The 24,673-nt window shown below is 41.9% G+C and overlaps 1 long non-coding RNA gene across 1 annotated transcript in view; it reads right to left on the reverse strand.

Moving 5' to 3' along the window:
• Nucleotides 1-19,224, reverse strand: part of LOC149868030 (uncharacterized) — an 87,609-nt gene extending 68,385 nt beyond the window's left edge. The window contains exon 1 of the long non-coding RNA XR_016440943.1: nt 19,135-19,224. This is a non-coding gene — a long non-coding RNA (uncharacterized LOC149868030). The remainder of the gene's footprint in view (nt 1-19,134) is intronic.
• Nucleotides 19,225-24,673: the final 5,449 nt, after the last annotated feature.

Genomic DNA, 24,673 nt, shown 5'->3' on the forward strand with positions numbered 1-24,673 from the left:
ACTGTTGGGACTCCGGCCTCCTCAGCATCTGCCCCTTTACTATAGCTAGGCCTTTTAAACTGGGCCCACTGTGTTGGGCCTGGTTTTGAGGCACTAGCTCTGCTTTGGCCCTTTTTGGTCACTGGGCCCCTTGCCCTTGTCTGCCAGACCCCTGGCCCCTGTGTGTCTGCACACCTCTCAGGTGCTGGGCCCATCTGGCTCTGCAGCTTCACTCTATGCCCACTGTGGGAACAATAGTCAGTCGAGCCTTGAGCTTTTCCTTGACAGGGCTCAAGGTGATTGCATGCCCCTCAGGCACTAATGGGACCTCCACATACTGCCCCTACTGTCCCAACGCAACTGCCAGTATACCTATAACATAAGCCTAAGCCCCTGGGCTACAACATAAACATAAAGGGGAAGCATCCCTCTACCTCTTAGGAGAGAAAACTTTGCTCGTCTCTTGGCTGGCACACCTGTGAGCTCCCTGAGCCTCACTGTTCCCACAGGCAGCACAGCAATTGGCCGAGGGTTCCCAGGCAGCTCTCCTGGGCAGGAGCTCCTTCCCTTGCAGCTGCAAGGGAGAGACTAGCCTGCCAGCCCAAGCCCCAGGCTTATATCCTCCCAGAGCTCTGCCCCCTTGGAGTCAGCAGACTGCCTGGGCTGCTTGCAGTTACCTGCTGATCAGCCTCATTAGCCTGTTGTCTCTGCAACCTGCAGCTGCTGCACCCTGCCTGGCCTGCAGAGCTCCTTGGCTGTGCTGCTTTTACCTTAAAGCAGCGGTGGGCAAAATGCAGCTGGATGCAGCCCACCAGGTCATTCTGTTCAGCGACTCTCCACCTGAAATAATTGCCCGCCCCTGCCTTACATGAACCAGGAGCCCCCGGCTCTCTGTTACACGAGGCTAAAGCTAGTTGTTTCTTGCTCAGTTGTCACAATTCACATCTTGCTCTCAGAAACTGCTACATGCTGCTTTCAGTTCACAAGTTATATATAAAATTTTACTGAAACTGTACTGGAAATTGGGGGAAGAAAAAAGGCAGGGGGATTTGGGCAGCATAAAAATCGACTGAACTGATATTAACTTAAATAACACAAGGATGACTGTGCTGCCTGTTTTACTCATTTTCGTATTAATCACATAAAAGCCTCTTTTTTTAATACTGGAAGCTGCCACAGAATCCAGGGCTGAGCTCCAGATATTAGGTCAAAACACAGAGCCTTGATAATGAGTGGCTGGTGACTCAACTTTGAGACTTGGCAAGAGTGTGAGGAAGTTCTCTGAGCTGACTTGGATCCTTCCTTTCAGATTGATCCCAGAGGGTTGTAATGACCAGCTGCATCTCTGTGTCCAGCAATCACTTGTATTTATCTATGAGATTTCTCCATTAATCTATTTAATATATAGATTATATATTAACACAACTACATATAGAGGTAGGGAGTTATCGTGGATATGAATGCCACCGTGTGCAGATGACATCCAGATCAAGATCTTCACACCAAACGCAAAACAGCATTTCACAGTTCTCCCAGTGCCTATTCAAGATAAGTGCCTGGATAAAAAACAGCCATAATATTGTATATGCTGGTAAAAGGGAAATATTTTAACGAATGAGTTAGAACTATTGTGCTACCTTTTGAGAAAGGTGTATCACTACTACTGGACACTCAATAGCATTTACTAGGAATTACCTTCTGCAAACTATGGGTGGTGAGGAGAATCTGTCCCACCTCACAGATATGTACAGGGCTACCCAAGAGACAGCCACTTTGCACAGGAAAAATGATAACTACAATCACACAGACAAATAGGGTGAACCTCTCCTATTTAACTTCCTTACACAACTGGTAATTATAAATCTTACTATATGAATGCAAGCCTCACCTCTTCAGCTTTGTACCACAATGCGATAGTGAACAAAAAGAATCTTTTAGCATCTTTTGTTGGAAAGCGGCATAGATAAGAAGTAAACTATGCTTATGCTACTCAGTGACTTCAGGTAATTTCTAAAAGACATTTAGATGGGATATAAATGAATATCCTATTATTATTCCTTATAAAATAATATTCTCAAGCATCTAAGTCTAGTAGTGTCTCTAGGTTGACTCCAATCCTCAACTAAAGTACCTTTATCCAAGTATTTCGGTGCTAAACAACTGGACTCGTTCTCATTCATTCTTCCTTTAGAAAAATGAAACAGAGCTGAAAACAAGTTACCAGTAATGGTTTACAGCACCTATGTAAAGTGCTAAAGTTGTTTTCCTATGAATATAGATTACATTTTTTTACACAGCAAGTAAACAGATGCATAAAGATGCATTATTTCATAAGCATAAAAAACCTGCTACAAGTATAGTGCTTTTAATTTGTTTTTATGATTACTTGTAATTAATTAGCATCAAAAGTAAATTATCAACATAGCTAAAAACTGAAATTATACCAGGGAATGCAAGAATTATTTCACTGGTTTATCTTTATACTGAGGTAGAAAAGAAAGAAATTATTTTTTTAAGCTACACTTAAATTAAAGTGTCAAAAGCTAGTGGCAGCAGAGCCTAAAACTGCACCAAAAAAAGAAATAATATTCTATAAATACAAGTTGTGCAAAAAGCAAGCCAGGCACATAAATATTTAAGGCAGCTCTAACAAGTCTGCCTTATTACTATTAAGTTGGGTTTCAAAAAGAAAATTTAGAAATCATGTTTACATGTAATGGAACAATTTACGAGGTTACTATTTATACACCTCATCAAAAACTTCAGCCTTCAAACTGAAAGCCATAAAACAGAGGCATTTTGACAGGATCTGGAGATTTTTAACAAGTCCTTGCCGTTTGGCTCCACTTCCCTCCCTTCCCAAGATAAATGACAGGGCTGTTTGTGCTTTGGTCAACCTAAAACCAATCAACAGGTTCAAACAAATGATCTTCCTGACCCCCATCCATTTCCCTTGACATTTACTGCCATGTCTTGCTCTGCTGTCAAGTCGTTTACACAACCCTTTGGAGAGAGGACATTGACATGAAAAGAAACTAGGTAGTTGTTTTCAGATGCAAGTTTGCATCTGCAAATAATACATGCAATGCTTTAAAACAGTTATTCAGGTCTGTCTAGTTAATAACAAGATGTATCTGATCCTCAGGACTTAATCTTTCAAGCACAGCTATCCAAACTTCAAAAAAACAAAACAAGGACAGAAAAAACTGGCAGATGAATAGCTACTGTATATTTTTCTAGATTGTTTGGTAAATCTCTATAAATTCTGCATTTCATGCCTCCAGTAGTCTAGTAAGTGGCATCCAACTAGAAAGAAAATCATGACTACACATTTCATCTAAGACGACAAAGACCAGTGTTACCAGTACAGTTCAGGAATGAAATGTTGCTATTGTTTCTCTTCCATCTAATTGAAAGAATAGAATAGATTCCATGTAGGGATACACTAAGATAGACTTTAATTAAATCACTATCAAAGTAACTGTGTATAAAGCATATTATGTTGGAATAAGATATTCTAGCACAGGGTGACTTGGGAGGCGTCTGTAATGATTTCCTTCTCTTCCATCAGGGATTCTAGTCCAATTAAATGGAAGTTTCATGTACTGCAGTGCTGCTAGGCACTTTGATGCTTACTAAACTCATGATGATAAAGTTAGGCATCCCTAAAGGAGAACGTGGATGGCTGCATTGCAGATTTGTCTTTGAGGTCTTTCCTATGTCCCTCTCCCCTTTGTAACATTGCATCCCATGGGGATGTTAGGCTGCTGTAGTACCTTGAAACTTTTAAACATGTCAAATGTACCAAAACCTCAAGGGAAGATGCTGAAGGTGTTAGGCCCTACAGACTATAACTTCTGTGAATTTCCCTGTAAGCACTTTTGTAAAGACTCATTGGTTCTATTGTCTTTTGTGCCGTGTGCTCCCACAGAAAGGAGAGGGGCTAAGGGTTGGGCATAAATTGACATAAGCTATGAAGCATTATAGCAAATACAAATAATTTTGTCAACTGTATTTGTCAACTTCACTCTGACAGCTTCATTTACTTTACACTGAGATTTCCTAATCTGTCTCATTAGGGGGCTTGGATTTAGGGAACTGGACTAGATGACCCCTTGAGGTCCCTTCCAACCCTGATTTTTTAATGAATTTTCTATAGGCATTTAGTCTATAGCAACATAGCACACCTAGAGAAGAAGGTTATGGGTAACAGTAACTTTGAGGATCAATCAAGCACACATCTTTCAGCTTCAAGCCTCCTTTATCGGTCTTCAGCTGCTACTTAAACCACCGATTATGGGCCCAGTTGAACACGTCACTAAAAATCAGCCTGACAAAAGAATGGCTCCTGTGATTGTGGTAGTGGGTACACAGTGCATGCATCTACACGTGCATTTATGCCAGCCTAAATTTACTGCGCAGTAAGCGGGAATAAGCCAGCATCTAAACATGCAAGCATTAAAGCACATTAACGCTGTGTGGGAACTGACTTTGGACTAAAGCTAATCCCCAGTCAGTCCGTGCACACAGTGCTACTGCATGATGCAGGTATCAAATTTACCCTCAAGTCAGTGCAAGTTGCTGTAGTTACTGCGCAGTACAGGCATGCATGTGTAGATAGATGCAAGGCCCATTAATTTCAGTTACTGTGCATTAAATGCACATGTATAGATGAGCCTAGTGATATCTATGGTGAAGAGTGCCCTACTATGAAATGCACTGGTGGGGTCTTCCAATTCTATAGGGTGGGACAAGAGCTGCCTTGATGCCCAGAAATGTTTTGACTCATTTTATACCTATCACTCTGAATTCTTGTCTTTATCACAGTCCGTGGGAGTATGGCTATTTATGTCAGTGGGGCCAAGATTTTACCCCAGATTTCTACTTTTTGTGGTAAAATGTTCAGGATGGGGGAGAAAATATTTGCAAAGATCTTCTCATGGAATTTCAACAACACCCTTCCGTGGGTGGAGACCAGAATATATCCCCAGTAAAGTCTGGGCGAAGGACAATGAGATGGTTCTGATCAAGACCAACAGCATTCTTCCTCTGGGGCAAGGGCCATTTCTGCTACATCTGCACAAGACTTCACATCGATGCCTGTGGCTACAGGCCTCTGGCTACTATAAAGTATGTAAGGATATGTACAGATTCTTAACTGTAACTGCTATTTCAAACCCTTGTACTGTCTCCATTTCTTTTCTGTGGCACAAATATGTGAAAAAGTAAATAAAATGTCTCCACATTTCAGATCTCTCTCTGGTGTCAGTAGAAGAACTTGTCTAAATCTTAATCTATTCTTCTACAAGGTATGAGTATCAAAACTTGTCCGAAGTAAAACTACCGATAGCAGTGACAGCAAAGTACCAACTCACAGCCAAGTCTATAGGATCTGCTATGATGTGGGGGGACCTAGCTTCTGGCATTTCATGGCAACTACCACTGCCTTGTTCTGCAGCATCTAATCCTTATCACTCTGACCTTCCAGCCAGCCATGCAAAACTGACAATGAGTGCGTCCTGAGCACCACTCTATAAAATTGTGTGCTGGCTGCCGTCCTGACTGAGAAAACAAAGACTGGAGTGGAAACCTCCAGCGCAAAAGAAGTCTGAGCTTTAATTAAACAGACATGCCTCCTTTACTGAATCTGTAAGACATGTACCCTGCAGATTGAGCACAGGGAGGGAGCTGTAGCACATACACTGACTAGTGAGTTAAAATAGCATGCATCATTTCCCCGGGTAACACTTACTACATAGTAATAGCATAGTTTAGGTAAATGCAGAACTGCACCACATATTCTACTAGAAAACCATTTTGTCTTAAAAACAACAACAGATCTTATGAACCAAAATACTCCCCCAAAGATAGACTGCAGAGGGCTTAAGGCAAGCTACATCAAATTTGAAAAATTCTGGGCCTGCAAAGAAAGAACAGAGAGTTAGAAAAAGAAGAGTTCTTGGTGGGTCTATCAATAACTTTGTTTAGTTCTGCTTTTTGACTGCATCTCTGAAATTCATCTTTCAGGAGCCTTTCTGTAAACCACAGAACTTGCTAAACCTTTTCAAATGCGCATGCTGCTTGATAAGCTCTTTTTAAACACCACTTTTACTATTAAATGCCAAATCTAGAGCTCCATGCACTGCCTCATTAGTTATTAATGAAGCAACATATTTGTTCAAAATTTATGATTGTTGATTTGCTCCCATCACTGTATGAAATATTAACACAGCATTTGTACTTGCAACCATTTTGCAGACATTAGCTTGTGAATTTGCATATTCATGAATGCTCATAAATGTTTAAGGAGACAGCACAGAAAGCATGTGAGCTGTCAGTGAGCCAGTAAAAAGGCATATTTACAGTGTTAATAAGTATTTGAGTTTATAGGACAAAACGGCAAGTAACAAATTAAGTGAATTTCAGTTCGCCTGTTGCAACAAACTGCTATAGGCTTTCCCCCCCTTTTACTAAGCTGAATAAACTTAAAAACTTGCCTGTGGAATTCTCCAATAGAAAAAAAAGAGTCTTTGAAAACTCTTCCTCCTTCAGCTAACTTTTCTTCACATCACATTTTAATATTAAAATAGTGTAAGTTTTACATAGCTTCTTATTTTGTATATCTACTTCTCTGCTACCAGCATGAGAGCCAAAGGCTGGATTTCCATCTGGTGTGACTCTTCACAGTTCCACCGAAGTCAAGGGAATGATGAGGATTTGTCCAAGCTTTTTAAAACACGGCTGCTTAGATGTATATACTAGATGTATATACCTTGAGAAACTGTAGTTCCCATTGGCTTCTTGTGGAATTGTATTTAGGCCCCTCTGAAACTCAGATGTCTTATACATACCTGGAATACAAAATGACTTGCTTTTATTTACCCGTGTTAAGAAATAAGGCTATATTTACAAAATTGTGCATCTAAATTTTGCACACAAAACCCAATAGTGTTGTGTACACAGGTCTGGGAATTGCTAGTGCCATTTGGAAGTTCCCCGTTTTATCAGCAGCTGCCCAGGAAATTTTCCATTTTTTGGCTTGATATAGGAAACAATTACACATCTAAATAGTCTCACTGAACTCAAAAGAAAAGTTACTTCTGTGCATAAGTGTTTTCAGGATTAGGGTTTTATATATGCAGTGGCAGATTATGAATGCCCAAGTCTGGTGCTCACTTAGGAAAATATCTAAAAATTGACATTGCCTAAAAACCCACAGAATTAGATGAGTGAAGAGGGATTTTTCCCTTTATGTGATGCAAATAATGTGGATCTTCTCAGGAGGAGGATTCAACTGAAACTGGATCCCCACTTAACCACTGTGTAAATAAGACAAAGATTAATTGCTGCTGACACCAGATGGTATTTGTGGTATGGGGTCTCTCCCATGCTGTACATGTAGCCTCAGCATCACTCCAACTTGCAAACAAAAAGCCTTTGACATGCAGGGTAATTTGTTAACACATAAAACTGACTAATAAATGGATATTTATTTTTACGTAAATCTTGGAAACTGAGGCAGCTACTTTACCAAACTGATTAAAGTTTTAAAAGGCACTATCACCAGTAGGGAAACATAAACCCATTATTTACAATGGCTGTATTTATAATAAAATGCTAAATTAATTTTATTAAATAATAATTTTTATATTTATGAACTTTCTTAAAGCAGGACAATGATTCATGGGCAAGACAATAAAACTTCCTTTTCTGCTTACTGGATTTTTTTCCTCCCAAGCGGAGCATAAATCACATTTTGTGTGATGTGTACATCCTCACTTTGAGCTAGCCATGTTTTAATGGGGTAGCAAGTCAGTTATTTTAATCTCTGGTTCTTTATAATAAATGCTTTTTATTGATTTTTTATTGTACACTGCCATGAATTGAATAAACTAAATGCATGAGCAGCCGAGAGCAAAAAGGCTGAGAGAGAATATGTGATCAGCATGTTTCAAAGTTAAAGGTAAAAACATGATGGTTAGCATTTTCTCTGGTTGCAAATACCAGTGAATTCCTTGCAAAGGAGTAAAGAGTGCAGTGCATGTTAATCTTTCCTCTTAAGGCGCTGGTGTTGGCGTGATTGCTCAGGATTAAAAAAAAAAAAAAACCTGCTGAGTTTTAAGAAGTTCTCTTTTAAATCAAAAAGTAAAACAAAGATTTTCTTGAAAACCAACTTATTGAGGCATGATTCCATAATACCACATGCATGTAGGAGAACGTTACCACCCAGCTGGCATTCAGAACCATCACCAAACCTCACTACCTCTACTGCAAGAGCAAGGCGTACTTCCTCGGCCTGCCTTTTGGCATAAACACAGCATGGCATGTAACCTGACATAGAACAAAAATCTACACCAAAATTGCTCAGGTTAAAGTTCAAACTTACATAAAATCGAACAGCTAGCCCTGCTGCCACTTTACGGAGAAAAGGGAAAACTGGGCCTTACCTCGGGGTTAGGCTCTCCTAAGGGATGTACTCTGCCTAACTCCCAGTCTCTGGTGCTCCTAAGTGGGCATGTCTACACATTCATTAACGTGCTGCAGTTACTGCACATTAAGTTTAGTAGTTGTATAACCAAGTACTAAATCAATGCACAGTAGCTGGCACTACTGCACAGTAGCACCAGCACACAGCTTTTTAGCGATGCTAACTGTACGGTAGCCTAATAGTACTGCTCAGTAGCATATTCGCACAGTTTTTACTATGACACGCTACTGTGCAGTAATATTAGGCTACCGCACAATTAGCATCTCATGTAGATGCACTCACTGAGTAGGAGTTATCTTATGGCAGTAGAACCACGGTTAGGAGGGAGGCAGAGTAAACTTCATCTAAGTTTGTTTCTTCCTGCCCCCTTCTTCCTTAGGAAAAGGGAAGTGTGGTAACTTCTCTTCTGTGAAATTAACCCTAGTTTTGGTGCATATGCATTTTGCATTGGATCATCAGTGGTTTAAAGCAAATAGGAATAACCCTGGTAGCAGTGACCAGAATGCAGAATTCCCCCCCACCCCCCAAGGGAAATGCACGTCTCACTGGGCTTCAGAGGCACATTCCTGCTTGCTTGCACTCCTGCTAGTTCCATGAATCTTGTGTTTTTGACTGCCTAGTGGGCCAGCTTTAATAGGAAGAGTGGAGGGGGACACCCCCCCCCCCCCCCGCATAATGCATAGTCATTGGGAAGATGAGAGATGTTGGTTGAACCCCCCAGGTTGAGGAGGAAACTCCTTCTTCCTGGGTGAGTGGTGTACCCACCTGATTACTGTGTAACAGATGGGCTCCACCACTATCACTGACATTCAGGAGTAAACAAGGGGTGCACTGCTCTGTGCTGAGCCTAGTACTGATGTCAGTTAGTTACGAACCTTCTCTCCAGGGATTCTGGATCCTAAGACATGCAAGCCCTTCCTCTGCAGCCCTGAGCCAGGTGCCTAAATTCTAGCAATTCCTGTTAGCTAGCATTAGTGTCCTTCCTGCTCAGCACCTAGGAATTCCCGATCTCTCTTGGGAGCTGGTTAGGCCCATCCCTGCACTGACCATATAGGGATCCTAGGCAGGTAGCATCATCCACCAGAAGGAAACCGTCACATAGGTTTCAATGCCTAAGTGAAGGCACCTACAAGGTCAATTTTGACAAGCCCCTCAGGAGCCATTGAAAAATCCCACTAAGTGCCTTTCGGCATCTTTAGGCACCTAAATGCCTTTGAAAATATGATCCTTCTTGGATTCTACAGGGCAAGATGGGTGCTGGAGTTTCATTTCCTAGTTCACAAAGAAAGGACTTCAGCAATTTACAGCAATACATTATCATCTTGTATTCTGGGAAGTAGGTAGCCTGGACTGAGAGCTCTCTTAAATAGGAATAATTGTAAATCACAGGTAAGACTGCAGATTTGGAAGAGTTCCAAAAAAGGTGGAATTTTATTTTGTCAGTTGTTACAAATATTTTGCTGACTGTTGTGGCCATCGTGTGGAAGAGCTGGAATTTGTACAGAATGCTGCCAGTCTTTATTGTAAAGTTTATTCAGAATGAACACTTTTATGTGTTCATAGAGTACTTAGCATTATAGGCCCCAGTGATGATAGAGGCCTCTGGATGTTGTTACAGTACAAGTAGTACATAATCTTTTATACTTGTCAACTTATTTTACAGACTCGTCTTCTGCATAGCTGGGAAAGGAGGAGTTGCAAACCCCACTGTTTGATAGCCTGCCAAGAGCTGTATAATACATAAATAACTATTTCTTTAGCCATATTGCTCTTTCCAACCTAAAGCACATACTCCTTCCCCTGGGGGGGAAGAATCTTAAACACAGGCAACAGAATGACACTGGTTTATTATTTCACCGAGTCCTTTCTCTACAGATGACCTATAGAAGTGATTTAATACTGAACTGCTGGAGTTCCAACACTTCCTCTGTGCTCTTCAGGCTGAGACTAGTTGATTTCTTTGGGGTGTTATAACTATGACCTGCTCCATTAAGTAGCAAACAAAGTACAGCTGGATATAGCAAGCTCAGCTTGACTCTTAGCTTTCACACAACCTGCTTGATTAGGAAAAATGCTGTGCCCTTGTCACACAGCTCTTGGTATAGTCTAGAAAGATGGGTATCCATTGATTTCTGCATAATATGGATTCACACTGGCTTTCCACAACAGCATGCCTTTCACATCCTAAAATAACCTGGCAATTTTTTTTAGTTGCTGGTTTAGCTGTAGAACGTGTTACTACTCTAGGTAATGTGCTGCATATTACACAATTACCTGAAGTGCTTTACAATGCATTAATTACTGCTTGATTTAAACATTTCCCATTTAGTAACCAAGCTATATCATCATGACAAATTGCAAGTCAATAATCTGGTTACTAAAAAAGGAGAGATGAAGAAGCTGAAGGCTGCTTCATTTATCCCATTAAGGGAACTAGCCTACTGCTAAGTAAAAAGTCAAGCCAGCGGTATCGTCAATATTGTGATGCTTCTGCTGAGCTTCATATTGCATAAAAGAGAACACTATAGGAGTACAAATAACCTATACTTCTTGGAGTATTTAGCACTCAAAAACAATAATATTAGGATCATAGGAAAGTAGGACTAGAAGAAACCTCATGAGGTCGTCCAGTCCAGCCTCCTGCTCAAGGTAGGATCCAGGGAGGAGGGGAAGGAAGATGAAGCAGGTTCAAAGAAGGTTAGGGTGTCATTCATATGCATTGAACTGAGACCCCATATCCATTGAATCTTAAAACCCTAACTTTCAACATACAAGTTTCGTCCTTTCCAACAGTCATTACCACACCAGCTGGAGGATGCAGTTAAAGAATAGGTAATCTGTCCAGAACCTGAGCCAGCATGGCTTGTAAGATCCTTGGATAGAGGATCATTATTTATTTGAATCCCAACATTACTTCCGTTCCACACTAAATTTAGTGTTCCCCCAGACTTTTCCTGATGTAGCTATTTTCAAAGTAGATCAGAATAATAATACATGTGATGGGCTAGCTGGTAATGATTTGGCCCAGGGGTTTTGAAAGGGTAAAAGATGATTGGAGGGCTTTGGATTCCTTTTCCTCGGCCCCAGAGACTCACCCTCCATGTCCCCTGATTGGCCCCTTGGGTCACCTGGAGGGGGATAAAAAGGCCAACGCAGCTGACTCAGAGGAGACCAGCGAGGGACCATGAGGAAGGAGTTTCAAAGAGCTGGGCAGTTGCCCCAGAGGAGCCTGAAGGAGTGGGACCCACAGACAGCAGTTGGACCCTCAGCAGCATGGTGTGCGGCCAGCAGGAGAGGCTCCCCACTGGGCTCCAGGATCCCCTACAAGAGGCTGTGGCCAGCAAGAGAGGCTCCCCAGCTCCAGCAAGAAGCTGAACAGTGACCTGAGGGCTTCCCAGCTCTGCTTCCAGCTCCTCCAGCGAGAGGCCAGGAAGCTCAACATGAAGCAGGAGCTCCTGGAAGGTCAAAACCCCAAGCAGCTTAGGCTAGCACCAGCACTGGGGGCTGTGTGGTAGAGCTTCTGTCTATTATGTGCAAGATCTGAGTTCAAGCCCCAGCTGGGAAGAACTAGAGTAAGTGACAGGGATAAATTCTAGTTGCAGTGCAAGGGGGGTCATTGTGTTTTCCCTCTTTTCCCCCCTCTAGGTACTTACGCCCTATATTTCTTGTTATTTGACGTTTTGTGCATTTTATATTTCGCCAACCAGTATTGTTTGTGTTTTATATTTTGTTAAACCTGTCTTTTGTCAACTGGATGCATATGTCTACAACTGTAAGTGCCTAACCTTTATTGAATCCTGCCCCCTTGGTGCACTGTAGTGTCCCCTATACCCCCTGGTTTATATATGTTATGTTCCCACTGCTGTTTTTCTCATTAAAAGGTACATGGTTAAGTCCACATTGGTGATCTGGCTCTGCTCTAAGGGGAAGGAGGGTCCCTACACCTCCCACAGTGCTTGTGCACCTGCTCTGATCCCTTCAATTGGAGAGGGGGTACATCTTGGAGTACCACCCGGGTTACATACAAATGGGTAAAACCTAAGCTATTTTAAGTTTCATGCATGGTGGGTTTGGTGTCTCACATTCACATTTAAACCTTACTAAACTGACCACAGTTTTTTAGCTAAGAAAACCTAACAGAATATGGAGAGAGAAGGAATATGCTTGGATGAAAGAGACTCTGGCTACATCTGCAACCTGCACTCAGACATGCATAGTCATTTTATTGGGTGCTCAAGTTTCTAAGTAATTTGAATGGGATTTCAATATAATTAAACCTCAAGATGTAAGTGTCATGAGATTAAATAATCATGAGATTTCAAGTAGCAATAAATCTTCAGTTATTTTTATTTATTTTCCATTTTATACTGTCAGAGTCCACTGAGACCTTGGGTTAAAGTTTGACTCTGCAGTCATGATGGCAGCAAATGTTCTAAATATCTGGTATGCTTGCAAAACTTGTCTCCAGGATCAAGATTCTTAAGTAAAAGGCAAAATTAGCCTTCCAAAAAATTTGCAATAGTTGGCAACAATGGGTTTCTCTCTGCTACCAAGCAAGTCAATAGGAGTTCCATTGATTTCACAGGAATCCAAATCAAAGCTAAGGAAGTCCCACCTCTAATGTTTTTACTTCCATTTGCATTACAATTTAGGTGTGTGCACAAAGAAAGACATGGAAGTGTCTTAGTATAGCAGGGGTTTGGGCACAGGACAATTACGAGGCAACACCATGTCCAGAAAGGCCCTGCCCAGCTACCCAGGTTGCAGACCAGGAAGATGGCCGGGTCAAGGTCAAGCAAGAAATAGGGAACAGCTGGGAAACACTGAATGCAACAGCCATGAGACAGTTATGGGGGGCAGGTGGAGCTCCTGGCTTAGGTGGCAGGGCCACACATATCACAGTTGAAGCTGTTGGAGGCAGCATGCACAGGAAGGAAGCACTGGAGAATCTCTGGAGGAGTGGAGTCTCACCAGAAGCCCCCTCCTTTACTGGAAAGAAGACTTGGTGGGTGGCAGGTGGCAAACATGTTGGCCTGAGGGCTGTGAGCAGCTGAGTTGGCCCCAGCCAGACAGCACCCAAAGAACTGGGAAGGGAGTAGCCAGAGCCAAGGAACAAGGCTTGGGAAGAAGCAGGAGGGGGGGAAACCCTGCAGGAGCTGTACCTCTCAGGCTTCCAGAAGTGCTACTACACTTGTTCAACTGACTCACTAAACAGGCAAGGCAAACCCAGGTCCTGTTTACTGGTTTGAACTGGTGGCCCTTAAAGGGGCAACACTTTGAAACAGGGTCTGGCATGCCTTAAAGGGGCAATGCTGGAGGCAAAAGGGGAAAGGAAAACCAGAGAGGCTACAATCATAAAACAAAGCTGTCTGCTCTGGAACACCTCATCTGGTGTTCAGAGTGTAGGGCGGCAGGAGCCCCACAAAGACATCTGTCAGGGCTTTCCCTAACCCACACAATAGACCACCTTGAAGACCAGGTTCTTTCCCCTTCACCCTATTCCATCACTTAAGTCCAAGGCATGGCAGGTGAACCCCGGAGCGATGGGAAGGGAGAGTGGGACCATCAGTTAATAATTCTGCCACTGAAGGCCCTTGTCCCACCTACACGTATCAAAAGACCATCAAAGAAAATAAAACTCTAATGTGAAAATAAAGGGATAGTGCTCCTGTATTAGGGAAGTGCTACTGAAGTGAAGAGGAAAACACATACAATTGAATGATGAATAAAATAAGTTATAAAATGATAGAAGTCAATATGAAAGAAAGGCATATGGATTAGACAAGGAAAAAATCTAGATTTTCTCAAGATACAAGAGTAAAAGAAAGTCAGTGTGCCTGATAATAAAATAAATAGAATGCATAGCAATATTCTCAAGACTAGTTTTACAAATTGCTGCTAAAGTTCTTTTTATACTAACATACATAAATATGTTCTGTATGTGCTTCCATACAGTGTTATTCCAGGGAGGTCGTATTTTGCCCTCACAGCAAACTCCAATTAATGTATGAGGTTATTAGGGAGTTGTCACAGCAAACTGACCATGCACCAGTTCCAGCAATAGCCATTGGATTCTTAAACCGATGAAGGAATGGCAGCATTGAAGGGTGTCCTACTGCATTTTCAACATACCTTGAGTTCAGAGCTATTGAACAAGAGCCAATTTCATCAGCAGAACTCCCTTCCATTGCATTTTTGCTTTTTTTTTTTTTACATATTGACTCTAAATCCATTGTGCCAATCATAACAAAACCTGGCTCCTTGTTTTTACGTAGCACAGTATAGCTGGTAGGTAAGAGAGATATTCCTGTGTCATTAAATATTTCAATCATACCTAAGACAAAGTAAATGAGTAGGGAGTTAATCAGAAGATCATTGAGTGATGTGGCCTTATTTCCCATCTTTTCCAGAGCACCTGAGTCCAACAGCCACTCCCTTCTGCTTGTAGATTCCTTCTCTGCTGTTGTCAGTCTCTGCCTTCTTCCTCTATTATCACACATCATTTATCAGGTAACAGTAGAAGAGGATGCTACACCCACCCAATTGAATGATTTTCCAGGAATTGGACCCTTAAAGAGTTGCATGGTCCATCCCCATACGTAAACCAAGCATTTAGGGCTCCCTTCATCCATATGCAATTAGCATACCTAATTAGCTGCCTACCCTTTGCCAAGCACCAATTCCTAAGTCTCATGTCTGGAGTCCTTCTCCACCCAGCTCTTCCTCTCAGGAAACTCATCTCACTTCTGCCAGGCCCTTCTTCATGGACAGCACACCCTTGCAGCTATTGTAGCTTCTTCCAGCAGCTGAACCCATCCTTAAGTCCCCTTGTAACAAGGGGCCATCTCGGGGCTGATTTGCCTTTGGCCCACCCACCTGTTTCTGGGCCAACCACCTGCCTTCTCCCCTGCCATGCCTTGTTGTTATCTAATTAATGTTCTTAATTAGGCAGGAGGCTGCCCATTTCTTGCCCCAGTGCCAGGGGGCACTATCTGCAGCTCTGTTCCTCCCCTATACCTCAGCCCAAGCCTCATAGATGAGACCCCAACATAAAGAGGAATTTATGAATCCCAGCAGCTGTGGGCTTACCCCTTTTCTCTCTAGCTAGGCCTGTCAGTCAAAAACCCACCAATCACTTGACTCCAAGGTTCTAGCTCTCAAAAACTCACTCAGGCTCCTATAATACTGAGCCCTCTCTGGCGCTGGGGTCCGCTCACCCCCGAAAACTGCGCCCCCTCTGCACTGGGGTCCCTACACTGAAGTGGGCCCCCAATGAGGCCTCCTTCTTCCCCATTAGCCTCAGCCTGCTCCTCCAGCAATTAACATCCATTGCAAACCATAGGCTCCTATGGCCATATAATAGAAAAATAATAATAAAGAAATAAGAGAGGCAACCTGCCTGCTTACTTTAGATGACCATGCTTTTGGCTTACAGTGTGACATATTCTTCTGAAAGAGCCAGTTGCCGTGGCACCACGGTCATTGGGAATCCCCCTCTCTGGCCTTCTCCACTCACTGTTTATAGGGTTCTGGCCTTCCCCTTCGTCACCTGACCGGCTGGCAGGGCTTGAGCCTTAACCCCTACTTGACCGGCTGGCTATGACTGGAAGGTTCTGGATTTAAAGGGACCACCCTGTTCCTCGGTAACAGGGCTAGGGTTCCCTGTTACACCCCTCAACAGCAACCGCCCAGCCCCTTGCAGCTGCTCTGTAGTCTTCAGCAACTAGCCCCTTTCTTTGCCCTCATTTTCTCTTTTTATCTCCCAACAGATCTGATACCTGGTCATGTAACTCCTTGTCAGATGAGTTTACTCATTGGCTCCACCAGGTGGAAGCTAGAATTGGTGCAGGCATAGGTAATCCTTTTTTCCTCATAAAGGCCCAGATAGCCCTGTGTCAGTGGCTCTTAATCTGCTGTCCTTCTGATCACAATAGTGCAAGCTTTATTTGTGTTTGATTGTGTGCATTATAATGCTGTTTGGGCCAAAAGCATGTTTGAAGCCCAGGGGCACTCTGAATACCGTATATACTTGATAACGCACATAGACATAAACAGCTGGCTTTAAGAATAGACACAGAGCTAGAAATAAACCAGCTGGGCTATCCTTAGAGAACCAAGCATTAGGCTAACTTAAATGATGATTGATGAAACTATTGACTGGAAAGGATGGTCTTGTGGCTAATGCACAAGACTGGGGCTTAGGAGATCTGGGCTCCATTCCTGGCAGGCATCTGGACCTTCACGTGTGTCTTCAGGCAAATCACTTAGGGGTAATTTGTCAGTGAGATAATAAATTATCTTATATATTATTTTAGTATTATTTTTCTTACAAATAGCTGCATGATTAAAGTAATTCAGTCTGTTCTCCATAGTTAGAAGTGTGATTTACACCTGAAAAAGAGGCCTTCATTTTTTAACCTGCAATTGTAGACAAATCAAACTTCCCACTTTTCACCAACAAAGGGAAGCCAGACTGCTGAAAAGTTAAGTTTTTTTCTATCTTCACACTAGTTTTCTCTTCTGTGAAACACATGCAACAGCTACGTCAGACGGCCAGCAGAAAGCTAAATTTATTATTGGGGAAATAATTCAAAATCCATGAATGGAAGGTGCAGCAGAAGTGTTAAATAATCAAAATCATCAGGCAAGAAATAATCTCAAAAGTCTCGTATGCATGGATATCATGCAGATGGATGACTTGGCTACAGGATCACAGGATCAACACGTTCACAATCTTCCATAAAATCAGAAGGCCCATAAGTATGAAGACCTGTGTAACAGGGAGCCAGGGGTTCCCCATTACTTTAAAGGGAAAGACACAGAAGTGAACTCCTCAGGCAGAGGAAACATTGCACCTGATGAGCTGGCTACAGGGAAGAGGCAGCCATGGGGCCATAGACTATCGCTGCCTATTGCAGTATTCCCTGCTCTGCAATAGGGCAGAGGTCTACTACAGGTAATAAAGGCTCTTCCAAACCAGACAGAACAGCAGTTGCAGGCTGTTCAGAAAGCTAGCCATCAGGCTCTGATTAGAAACCTCTACAGGTGCCTGGAGAGCCACCTGAGCAGTAGAGGCAGGGATCGGGGGGACTTATAAACCAGGGGCCAGAGCTAAGAGGGCAGTCTGGCCCTACCATTGCCAAGGGAACAGCTACCTGAGCAGAGGGCAAGAGGCTGAGCTACCTGAGGGACTGTGAATCAGAGCAAAACAGCAGGCAGCAGTGAAAGCCCAGGGTGGAGGCTGCTACAATAAGGAAGGCTGCTCTGATGTGGGGGAAGAGGTTTTATCCTTAAGGCAGTAGGATACTCCTTTTGTAGCATTTGTTTGCCCAGAAGGGAAGGTTTTGTGTTATAGCCAGAGGGCTTACTATTTGATTAAATTATACCGGTGGACCAGAAGGGCCTATCAGGGGAGGTAGGAGCTTCCAGTGGTACCCGAGAATCACATGGCAACTTGAGTGCTGCCAGGTCCAGGGGATTAGGGCAGTCAGAGCCTGATTCTGAAAGAGCCAGATCACAGCCCCGCAAGGGGAAGAGCTGGGGCCAGGGACCCAAAACTCAAGGGGGGCCAAACCACAGCCCAAGAGGAGAAAGAGCCAGGGCTGGGGGCCCACAGACCAAGGAAGGTGAAAACAGAACTGAGCAGGGCAAGATAGTGGCTGGAAACCAGAAGCCAGCTCCAGTAACCGTAGGCCAAGGCTAAGGGGACCAGCAAGAGAAAAGGCAGCGGTTGAGTAGGGCGCACTGGCCTGTAGTGGTCAAGTATTGACTAGGGGGCAAATTGCCCCACCTGAGTGATGACTGGTAACATCTGTGAAGAATGGGGGTAGCTGTAGGGGAGGTTTTAGGCAACAGAATTAGCTTAAGGCGATTAGTGAACTGCAGCAGACAGGCCAGGATGACCCACCTAGCACTTGAGGTGTAAGTTTCAGGCTGGTGGTGTCCAGGACAGATTTGCTGGTTACGAGCAAGGATGGGGGCTCACTCTGGGATCATCAGGCAGCCTCCCTTTCCATCAATTTGACTAATTACAGCCAGTCATGGCAAACAACAAGGAAAGAAGAAAACTCAGGGAGCCAGAGTGGGTGCAGGAGCTGCACAGCCACTACGGAGCATCACGACCACCCTGGGGCCCGGTTTTGCCACACCCAACATTGAAGCGGAGTAAAGAAACATGGACTAAGAATATCTGCATGCTGGACCTAGCTGAATAACCTGCCACACTTAGCAGATGTAGGAAGGAAACATTTTGCATGCTTCTCAATATGTATCGGTCCATCAGGCCTAATTTCTGATGCACCATATTTTTGTTATTTGAATCGTGAGACACTTTCATGTAGAAACCTAGTGTAATTGGTGAATATAGTGGTTTTGTGACAGACTGACTGAAGGCCTTGTTACATGGTAATTTTCAGAGGCTCTTGCAGTTTTTAACGTCTGGATTGTCTGCACATTAATACCTGAAACTAGTTTTAAGCACTCATTAGGTGGCTCAAAGTTACACTACTCAAGGGCAGAATTATCTCTGATCCATGTTACCTCCACTCTAGGCTAGCTGCCTATCTACCCCCCGCCTCCCAACACACACACCCACTGATCAGATCAGGCTCACTGTCCCCCTGCCACCCTCCCCAGCACCTGTGTTCACTGTCACTCTCCCAGCTTACTTGTGGCTGTCACTCTGTTTGTCCCAGGGGAGCAGGCAGGGAAGGATGAACCTGCTTGCCCAGCTGCTGCTGCTGCTTTCTGGACTGAGGCAGCCTGGAAAAAAACAGCCTGGCAGCAGTGGTGGGGCCAGGCAGGAAGGTTTATCCTGGGGGAAACCCCAAGGAGCAGGCAGAAGCTTCCAGGGCAGGGGGAAAGCTTGGAGGGATTATTACCTTTCAGTCCTCCACGCCCTTGCTGGCCTGCACGTGTGACTGCTCCAAACTCGAGCTACCACTAACACTGATCACCATTTGTGTGGCTCACATGTAATAAGGCCCTAAGGGTTTTGAAGTAAAGCAAAGAAAGCATTTTACTCCCCAGCTGGATTGAAAATTATGTCTCTCTAAAAGAAAAACCTGATGGTCTCCATTCCTGAACTGTTTGTAAGACCAGGCTATATTTCAAAATGACTCGAGAATTGTTACAAAGATCTCTGAATCTATAAAGCTGCAGAGAACACAGGTGAAAAGTCCGTTGATTTCAGTAGAGTCAATATTTCATGCATTTGAGCCTACAGATCTTTAAAATGAGGGCTTAAGGCTGCTGAGAGCAAAAGCAATGCTTTTAGTTTGCTTAGTACCAATACCATTCCCATTTATTTCATAAGTAATTACCACAGTTCATAAACCTACAATGGTAGCCTTAACAGCAGTCGTGCCAAGGAATAAATGGGCACAGACTAAACTGCCTTTACATGTTAAGGGACAGTCTCCTTACAGTTAAGCTCAATCACATTGGTGAGATAGTGGAGGGAAGCTTATACTGCTGATATAGGTTTGGTTCATTGAATAAATGTAAAAAGTTACAGTATCCAAATGATGTCAGTCTAGTATGTCTGACAAAGACTAAATTTACTTACAACTCAAATATATAAGTGTTAGGAAATGAGTTAATTAAAAACCCATACATGACTGAGAAGGATTAAAAGTTGAGTAATAATTCGCTGTGGGCCAAACTTAAAGGAAAAATATAAACTTTGTGTTGTAATTTGACATACTGGGTAATTTTTTTCAAAATCACTTAGGGTCTTCCCCCCTTTTTTCAAAAGTAACAAGCAATTACTAGCCTCTTTCTTACTGCAAGTCAAATTGTATCTTTTTTCCATATGAAAAAGTGCTGGAGAATGAAATAGTTAAGCAACCAGTATGGGGTTCTGTAGAAATTAGTCCAGAAGTGTATAGAGTTTAGTTAAGAACTGTGTATGCATTTTTAAACATACTAGAGAATTATATAACAAGGATATAAATCTCTGACAATTCAACATAAGTTAATTTTGTTCTATTAACATTTTTGGAACACAAGGAGTTTTATCATGGCTATGAGCTAAAATGGGTTTTAGTTCCTCCTCCTGTTTTTCTTGTTGTCTACAATCAAATATTCTATAGGCACTTATATATACCATTATTTATTAATTATTATTTGCATAGCAGTAGCTCCAAGAGTCCTAGTTATGCTCTAAAACATTCATTATACTTGATGAGAAACAAAAATAGGATGGTTGATGTATAGACTACAAGAAACAATGCAAGTTTTCACGCTGGGGAAACAGAAACAACAGTATCTAGAGGAGGTATATCGAACAAAACTCTAGTGTGTTCTGAAGCTTTGGTACCATTATAAAAGAAAGGAGTGTCACGGGTGGGAAAGGTAAAATTTACTATTTGCATATCTGGCAAAATATTCTTTTATTGGTCTGCTTAAGTTTATCTTTTTAAACCGTTCTCGTGGGAGTCACAGCCTTGTCAAAATTGCTTTAATACCACACAATTAATGCATATGTCTGCATGCTTTGCTTCAGGGGAAAATAGTTTTGTAATAAAACTATTTTCACTGAAATCTGAAGCAATGACTTGAAAAAAATGCCTAGTGGTTGTCTTGGAGTCACATGTTGATCAAATGGCTGTTTTAGAAACTGCTAAAATTTCATGAAGCTTTAAATTCCTGACTTAATTTCTAATGAGAATATTACAAATAGAAATAAATTATAATAGACAACTTTACCATTAGGATGAAATTCTTTACATTCAAATAGTAACTCTTAAAGCCAAAATAACCAGTTAGTATTAATCAGTATTTGCAGGCTGCAAATATTTTGCTTGTTTCCATAGTGATTGGTAAGCCCACATACAAAAATTACCTTTTCCCCACATACGTTATCATCACTTCCTAATACTATAATCATAAAAACATTACTCAGACCAGACTGAGAGGAGAATAAACACCATTAATTAACAGATTTATAAAATAGTGGAGGAGGAGGTGGCAAATGAGGTATTGAGTGTAAAATACATATAGAAGTAAAACAAGATAGGTTGGGCATTTTTTTATTTTTCAAGAAAACTTCACTAACTCTTAATTATCTCACAAAAATACTAACTGTCACTTTCCAAAAATAAAACATCTGACAACTGTTCAAACCATGCTGCACTCGCACCCACAAAACACACACATTTAAGTAAAAATATATAGTGCCATGGCTGTGAAGTGTCAGAGTAATTTATTTGAAATAGAAAAGTGAGACTTTTGGCATCCCACTTGAAGTCAACTGAGAAGTTCTTCGCTAAAGATGGATGCCTTAAAATTCCTTAACTGAAGCTGCAGGGAATAGGGCACATTACAAAAGTGTAACATTTGGCCAAATAGTAAATTAGTAATGTAATTTGCACAATGCATACAAGATTCCACACAGGAACAACAGTTGTCTTAAATAATCAGTCCTGTGAACAACAGATTCTGGATATAATGAAGCTTAAGTTTCCCAGTGCAATCATCCGTGTCATGCTTGTATTACACATTCTTTACTTTTCTGGTAGTGTTCTAATATATATCTATTTATATACAGGAGATTGTGTGCGTGTGTGTGTGTAATACATAAACCTCAAAGCAATTCAAAAATAACTAGCATTAAAATTCATCCATCACATTGCATGATCAACTGTAATTAAATGTAGACTGAAAGAAAAATTCAAACTTACAGTGATACCAGGAAATGGGAAGCCTTGAGATACTTTGGCAGTTGCTTGAATCAGCAGTGCTTTTACATTAGTAAAAGGATAATCTAATCCAGACCACACTTTCCCAATGACCATTAAAAATGCTGTGCTAAGGGGAAAAACCTGCATATTTTAGCTTTTTTTTAAAGGTTTTAAACTTGAAATGTTGAGAATTGGCTAATGACTTGGAGAGCCTCTTTTTGGGGTTATCAAATGCAACAGCTGAACAGGGAACGCTTTCTAAAGAACAAGTGCCCTTCCACCTGGGCAACCCAAGACTAAGGAACCCCACATTATTAGTTACTTCTGAAATCTGCTTATATCCATCTATTCTGCCCTTAATATTTATAAAGGAAAATACACTTTTGAAAAACATAAATAGAAGATGGTAACATCTACACGATCAGTTAACGTGACATGATAAACTCTAGAGCACTTTGAGCTGAAGTGAATTGCTCCTGGGTGCAGCATCTACACATGCACCCAGGACAGCAGCAATTTGAGCCAGGGTAGAGCAGGCCCCCAGCTGGCTGGGCTGACTGGACCTAATTTACACCCCTGGTCACTGTCTACATGTGTGTTTCAGAGTAGTAAAGTACTCCGGCATAAGATAGTACTGTCCCCAACAGTACTATCCTACAGTGGAGTTAATTAGTTTACTGCACACTAATGCCAACATGCATGTAAGACAGTGACAATTTACTGTGGAGCTAATTAGTCATCTCCACAGTAAAGCACATGCGTATATACACCCAATATAAATCTTTTGGGGGAAAAAGAAAAAGAATGTGAAGAGCTATAAACCCTGTTTGGGCTTATAGAAACCTGCGAGTTTGAGAAAATTGAGTTCTTGGGTTTCCAGGTATTTTAAATAATAATTATTAAATAATAATAGAAATAAAAATTAAGAAAATAAATCAATTCTCAAGACAATGTATGTCAGACCCTGATAGATATGCTCAGGAGCGAAGGAATACTGGTCATATCAAGGTCTGACAGTTTGAATAGTCAATGATTGCTCTATCAGCTACTGTTGATGATATTATACTACTACTACTCTTAATGACCTTGTTAGTTGTAATAAAAAGAATATAGGCTTTTGTTCTTAGTAACAAGGACTCTTCAGGGTTTATTGTTCACGTGAAACACTATACCCCAACATCATGCCCCATTCAGGCATGGCACTAGCAAGGTTTAAACCTGTTGAAAATGGCACAGCATAAAATATGGCCCCTAGCTCAATGCACGGCATCCAAGGTTCCCAGGGTCCTTTTATAATTTCATCAAAATACTTCTTGTTTACAACATACACCTCCTAGTTCTCACCAATCAATAAATGTGTTTAAGTCATGTCATTCAGATCCATTTCTTACCAGGCATTGGGTGTGTATACATGTGCCCCAGGTCAGGGGGGAGGAGAGAAGAAGCCACTCCTGGACAGTCACTCTAATTAAAAAACTGCAGCATCATGTGTATTCAGCATCCCACATTTTTTAATGTCTGCAGGGACAGTTCAACTAAAATTCATTGAATGAGCCTTAGCTAAAGTGCCCCTGCTGCCATTTTGAAATGTGGGATGCTGAATGCATGTGATGCTGCAGCACGTTGGAGCATTCTAATTAGACTATTCCAGTAGACTCTGATTGAACACATGGGAGCACGTGTATAGTCACCCATTATGACCTCCCATGACATAGGGAAACCCATTTACAAGGATCTCTTTTCTTCTCATCTTATCCATTGTTTTCCATATGTTAGCCTCTAGAGATGTCTAGAAGTTAATGCTCCCAGCTTTCCCAGTGCTTCTGCTTAAAAGGAGCATATATGGTCTGCTTTCTGGACACCAAAGTCTATGGCTCAAGCTATTTCTGAGGCCTACTTTGGTTCACGCTGCTAACGGGCCTTTGTATGATTTCTGTATACGCTGATCATGGCTTCACCAATCCAGCAAGGACTACAATGTAGTTCATATGCAATTATTAAGATTATCCTTCACAACAAAAATGGAAATACCTATAAGTGAAAACAGGGCTTTTAAGTTTTGGTGTGGTACATGGGGTACACACAAGAAACCAGATTCAGATATCATATGCACTATTGTAAATGCATAGTAACTCTATTGAATGTAACAGATTTACAATGGATTTAACATTCATATATATGAGATGAGAATTTTGCTCAAAGACTGATGTTTATAAACTCCACCTATTTAATGTAGATATACAGTATGTCTTAATGTTAATAGTTTTTGGTTTCATTAATACAATGTGCTGGTGTCAATAGATAGGCCCCAAGCCATTGTGATTTGGAAGAATGAGGTCAAGAACGACACAGCTGTGCCTGAAAGTTGTGAGGCACTTGAACAACTATGTGTAGGTGTATCTCACTGATTTCTGTGGGGTGACTCTAGTGAATATAAGTACTTGTTGAATCCCTTGCACTGTAGCTATAAAGGAAAAGTGTTGAATAATTCTTAAGCCTGAGGGCTGCCCCAGTCTATTGCTTA

Source organism: Crocodylus siamensis, chromosome 3, assembly GCF_052110815.1.
Source record: "Crocodylus siamensis isolate JL-2025a chromosome 3, ASM5211081v1, whole genome shotgun sequence".
In the NCBI taxonomy this organism is placed as follows: domain Eukaryota; kingdom Metazoa; phylum Chordata; order Crocodylia; family Crocodylidae; genus Crocodylus; species Crocodylus siamensis.